Source organism: Ornithorhynchus anatinus, chromosome 4 (genome assembly GCF_004115215.2).
Source record: "Ornithorhynchus anatinus isolate Pmale09 chromosome 4, mOrnAna1.pri.v4, whole genome shotgun sequence".
In the NCBI taxonomy this organism is placed as follows: Eukaryota; Metazoa; Chordata; class Mammalia; order Monotremata; family Ornithorhynchidae; genus Ornithorhynchus; species Ornithorhynchus anatinus.
In genome coordinates, this window is record NC_041731.1 from 118872559 (window position 1) to 118878926 (window position 6368).

The 6368-nt window shown below is 44.7% G+C and overlaps 1 non-coding gene across 1 annotated transcript; it reads right to left on the reverse strand.

Annotated features, from left to right (window-relative positions):
• Positions 1–5268: 5268 nt before the first annotated feature.
• Positions 5269–5406, reverse strand: LOC114811859. The gene has a single exon (XR_003759555.1). It is a non-coding gene; the product is annotated as a small nucleolar RNA SNORA7 (small nucleolar RNA).
• Positions 5407–6368: the final 962 nt, after the last annotated feature.

Here is a 6368-nt window from a genome sequence, read left to right on the forward strand (position 1 = left end):
GGAATAGCTACAAGAAAATCATGCTGGACACAGTCCCTGTCCCGTACAAGGTCGGTATCTATTAAGGGTTCACTATGTGCTAAGATCTATGTAGTTGTAAAATAATCTGATCGGATCAAAATCTACTCCACTTGGGACTCATAGTCTAGGAGGAAAAGAGAATAGATATTTCATCCCCATTTTACAGATGAGGAAACTGAGGCACAGAGACGCTAAGGGACCTGCCTAAGGCTACACAGCAGACAAATGGAATAACCAAACCTAGATTTCAAGTTTCCTGACTCCGTGTCCCTGTGCTCTACCCACTGGGCAAACTAATCTCCCACCTGTATAAAATAAAATAGTTAAGACCAATGACTGTAGTTAGTCCAACTCAGTACTCCATACGTGACACCTAAAATCCGTATCTTTAACCCAGACAATTTAATTTTGACCTGGATTAAAAGAGATTCTCACACTGACAGCTCCAGGCAACCTCACGCACTATCCCCAGTGGGCGGCCAGCTGGCCCACAGTTGTCTGTGGATTCAGTCAACGGATGCTATTCGTTGAGCACTTGCCATATTCAGGGCAAGCACTATAACTAGTGCTTGCCTTATTCAGGGCAAGGACTATATCAAGTGCTTGGGCAGGTGCGATACATTGAAGTTGGTAGACATGATCCTTATCCTCAAGGAGCTTGCAGTGTAGTTGTGGAAATGTTAAAATAAATTGCAGATAATGGCAGACAGATTACTTTGGCATTTACCTTCCCCTCCTCCACATCCAGAGATCACTTCCCTCCCACTAAGACATTTACACACTCAGACATCCCCACACACACTCCCCCAGCCCAAACACACCAGACACCTCCCCGCCACACACACACACACACACACACACACACACACATAGAGATGCGGGCATGCACGTGTAAACATGCACAACCCCCATAACAGGAGGGTGGGGCAGCAATTTCCTTGAACGTAGCTGATACCGACTGTTCAGAATATCCAGGATCGTTCAAATTGATCAATTGGTCACTGGTATTGATCGAGCCCTTATTATATGTAGAGCACCACAATGAGGGATTACAATCTGCGTTCTTGTAGAAAATGGTGTTCACAATGCTGTCACAATACATGGGCATCTCCTTGCTTTGTATTGGAAATGGCCCGACACCTATTTCAGGGTCTTGGGGTGGGGAAGATCCACTAATCACCACGGTGACCTGAATATCATAATAATCATAATAATAATGACAATAATAACAATGATGGTATTTGTTAAGCTCTTACTATGTGCTACGCACTGTTCTAAGTGCTGGGGGAGATAAAAGGTCATCAGGTTGTCTAATGTGGGTCTCACAGTCTTCCTCCCCATTTTGCAGATGAGGGAACTGGGGCCCAGGCATGTGAAGTGACTTGCCCAAAGTCACACAGTTGACAAGTGGTGGAGACGGAATTAGAACCCAAGACCTCTGATTCCTAAACCCGGGCTCTTGCCACTAAGCCTGCAGTCTGGCTGGTAGAATCTGGATGTTATTGGATCAGCTTTGGAAGACTCAGAAGGGAGCCAGGGTGGGCTGAAGGTTTGGATCAAACACCCCAAGAGTTAGTGGATATGTGCTTCATTTCCACATTTCATCAATTCCGTTGCCACTGTTTCCAGTGTCTTCTTCTCACTTAAACTCTTAGAATGTGAGACCCCCCTAAAGGTCAGGGACTGTGTATTCTCTGCCAGGGCTTAGTACAGTGCTCTGCACACAGTAAATACTTAATAAATGTTATTACAACTGCCCCTGCTACTATTACTATCTAGAAAACGGGCCTTAGCCTAGAGCCCAAAGCAATTTGAACCAGTCCTCTTCCCCATTCCCCCTCTCTCATACCACTCACCCACTCTCTCCCCCGGGGCCAGACTTGAAGTTCTTCCCCAGGCTGTGGAGAACTTCCATCCCGGATGGCACATGGGAAAAGCCAATCTTCAGAACAATGAACAAACCATGAAAAATGTTATGAAAGCTTGATGAACAGCCTGAAAGAGAATGAAGAAGAAAGCTGCTGGACAGCCCACAGCATAAACTCGGGGCCAAGCAGAGAGGGCCAGACAAAGCCTTTACAGATCTCTGTATGGCCAAGAAGTCCCCCGGACTGCTTCACAGTTGGAAGCCAGAGGCCGAGGGGGCTGGAGGCGTGCAGGATAGTGTCAATCTATAAAAGACTTGTGGGGATTGGCTATTTGCAAAATCCAAGGTTTCCCGGTCTATTTTCCCTTACAATGTCACTCAGTCAATCATATTTAGAGAGCGCTTATTGTGTGCACAAGTGCCTGGGAGAGTAAAATGTAATAGAGTCGATAGATACAATCCCTAGTCCTCTGAGTTGCTGACGATTACTAACGGACAGACAATTATTCTCCCCTTCTTCAATGCTCTAAGGCACATCTCCTCCAAGACGCCTTCCCTAAGTTCCTCTTTCCTCTTCTCCCACTCCCTTCTGTGTCACCCTGACTTGCTCCCTTAATTCACCCTCCCTCCCAGTCCCACACCACATACGTACATACCTATCATTTATTTCTTTATATTAATGTCTGTCTCCCCATCTGGACCGTAAGCTTGTTGTGAGCAGGGAATGTATCTGTTAAATTGTTTTATTATTTAGTACAGTGCTCTGCGCACAGTAAGCACTCAATAAATGCAACTTACTGACTGATTCATTCACTCATTCAATTCGATCACTGATTCTGTACAAAGCACTGTACTATTCAATCCTATTTGTTGAGCGCTTACTGTGGGTAGAGCACTGTACTAAGCACTTGGGAGAGAAGCAGCGTGGCTCAGTGGACAGAGCCCGGGCTTGGGAGTCAGAGGCCATGGGTTCGAATTCCGGCTCCACCACTTTATCGGCTGTGTGACTTTGGGCAAGTCACTTAACTTCTCTATGCCTCATTTACCCCATCTGTAAAATGGGGATGAAGACTGTAAGTCCCACGTGGGACAAGCTGATTATCTTGTATCGACCCCAGCGCTTAGAACAGTGCTTTGCACAGAGTAAACACTTAACAAGTACCATCATTATTATTACCATACAACATGAAACACATTCCCTGCCCCAACAAGCTCACAGTCTGGAGGGGGAGACAGACATTAATATATATAAATAAATAAATGACAGATGTATACATATGTGCTATGGGGAAGGGACGAAAGGTGAATGACGGAGCAAGTAGGAGCCGCGCAGAAGGGGGAGAAATGTCCTTCTCTTTCAGCCATAATGGAAACCCAAACCACGACTGCCTTGTAGCTTTACAGACTTATGTGAAGTGGATGAGAATCATTTAGAGTTCTTCCCACCAGACAGGGAAGAAGGATGTGGAGCAGGGAGTTTGGTCTGTCTAATGTCCTGAGACTTTCTGCAGAGAGGAAATTTCCATCGTTATAGCTTCACCACTTGGGGTCGCTCATGATCTAACAGATAAACTGCTTTAAGTTGTCATTTTTTTTGAAAGCAGAACTCATCCCAAAACATATATGATTAGCCTGATGTTTTTGGATGAATTCTGCTTTCAAAATATATATATCTATATATATTGTGTTTGTGTTATCAAATTTACCTGAAGTCTTTATCACATCATTAACAGAGAGCAACTTGTAACTTAGTGGTGAAAATGTTCACGGATGGGCTAAATAACAGCCAGTCATTTAGGAGTTAAATGAGCTCTTTGCTTTTCAAGTTTAACTCTTGCTGTCGTGTACTGACAGTCTTCTCTTCCACCCATTAAATCAAGAACCAGATATTTTTAAGGCAAACCTGCCAGGTATTGAAACTTTACTTTGGAAAAAAGCAGCCGCTCCGACACCTGGAAAACTCGTGGCCGTGAGAAGGGATGGAAACTGAAGAAGATTTCCCTTCCACTTTCCCCCTGCTCTATGTTTTCCACCCTCTTAGCTCTTTCTTGTGGTGTTTCTGATCACTGAGCACTCTGCAGATAATAGAGGGATGGAAAAGCTGGAGTTCTAATGGAGGGAAGGAAGGAGTCACTAAAATAACAAAAGGAAAAAAAAAATGCTGTCTGCCAACAAAGACAGAATGTTCTCAGCACTGGCCTCAGAGCAGGCAAGTCCCCCTTCTGGAATGTAGGCTGCTTTCGTTGGTGAACTCTGACCTCCGGGCCAGGGGGAAATAACTGCTTCCCTGCGGCACTGCTACATAAACATCCTTCTCTAACATGATTTTCCTGCTCATGGGATTCGATGGAGCTTAAGGAAAGTACCTTAATGGAGACAGATTTGCAACTCCTGCTGCACACCCCTACCCCTCTTCCCCTTCCCCCCCGCCAACCTTAGGACATAAATTACTATTAATTCTGTTTATATTTCACCCCTTTTCCTCTCCTAATAGTTTTAGAAACTCTGACAGTGAAATGCAGCACTTGGATGGGGCAAGTGGATCCTGTTTTGCTGGAAGAGGCTTAGCTATGCTTTGCATTTGGTGACAATCAAAGGGAAATATCCAGATGCCTCCAGGACATCTGGGTTGGCTCCTCTTTTGTGCTAAGGAATATTTCTTGGGAAATGCCCACTGGATGGCTTTCTCTTATGTCTTTGGGAATTTGCACACGGTGATTTCTATTACTAAGAATCGCAGTAGGGATAATTAGTCGGGGAGGCCTTGATGATGGAGGTGGAATTTTAGGTTTAGTTACAAGATAGATACAAGATGACTGGTTTGGACAGAGTCCATGTCCAATATGGGGCTCACCGGTATTAATCTCCATTTTACAGATGAGGTAACTGACCGAGACACAGGAAAGTGAAGTGAGTTGCCCAAGGTCACACAGCAGATTAATTTTAGAGCCAGGATTGGAACCTAGGTCCTCTGATTCTCAGTCCTGTGCTTTTTCATAAGATCTTGTCAGATGGCCAACATACAGACTTGCTAACCTAGAACCTCCACCAAGCATGGCCTAGTGGAAAGATCACAAGCTTGGGAATCAGAGAACGTGGGTTCTAATCCTGCTCCGCCACTTACCTGCTGTGTCATCTTGAGCAGGTCACTTAGTCTCTATGTATCTCAGTTCCCTCTTCTACAAAATGGGTCAAAATGGACACATCCTTCCAGAGCACCCACCCCTCCATCTACAATCATTCTGGTAGTGGATCCAGAGAGTTTTCTTGGTAAAAATATGGAAGTGGTTTGTCACTGCCTCCCTCTGCTTAGTAAACTCGAGTCTCTGCACTTGAGTCTCCCCGGGGCCACTGCTGCTGCCCAGCATGGGTGAGTTTTGACTTGTAGCAGATTACCTTCCACTCTCTAGCCACTGCCCAAGCTAGGAATGGAATGGATGTGCCTCTGCTTGACACTCCCTCCTGTAGTCGAGACTGGTAGTGTACTGGAAACTCTTCAGGTGCCACCCTGAGAGGCACAAGTTAATTAGTTTGGAGACAATCCCTGTCCCACATGGGGCTCACAGTGTGAATATTGGGGAGAATTTATGGGAACTGATTATCCTGTAACTACCTCAGTGCTTAGTACGGTGTTTAGCATATAATAAGTGCTTAACAAATACCATTATTTTTTATCATTTTTATTATTTATTCATTCAATCATATTTATTGAGGGCTTACTGTGTGCAGAGCACTGTACTAAGTGCTATTATTATTGTTCTAGTCCATGTCTTAACTGATCAGATTGGGTCCTGGTCAGACCTTGTTCTGACCAGTCAATGTCCAGACTTATTAGTCTTTGACCCAACCAGTCTATGGCTTGAAAAGTGGCTTGCTAGTCTGAGTCACTCATGGGAGCAACTGAGCTATTGCTGCGTCAACTCCTTGCCAAAGTAAAACCACATTTTCTGGGATATATTTTAGTGAAAGAACATATAAAGGGAGAGAGCCCATTACAGGAAGCCCAGACTCAGAAAAGGCAAGGAAATTTGCTGGAGGAGGTGTCACTAGACCAGTCCTGGAAATTCAATTTTTGGACTAGGTCTTCAGGCAGGTGGTCTTAATCTCCCCACCTTCAAAGCCTTACTGAAGTCACAGCTCCTCCAAGAGGTCTCCCCTGACTAAGCCCTTCTTTCCTCTGTTCCCACTGCCTTCTGTATCACACTGACTTGCTCCCTTTATTCATCCCCCTCTCAATCCCACGGAACCTATGTACAGATCTATAATTCCCTTCTAGACTGTAAGCTCGTTGTGGGCAGGGAATGTGTCTGTTTATTGTTATATTATACTTTCCCAAGTTCTTAGTACTCTGCACACAGTAATCGCTCAATAAATACGATTGACTGATCAACTGACAAAAGAAAAAATGTGGATGGCATACCTGGGCAGAATGCACGTTGGAAAGGGAATCTAAGAAGGATTCCTTAAAGCCCTGTGCAAA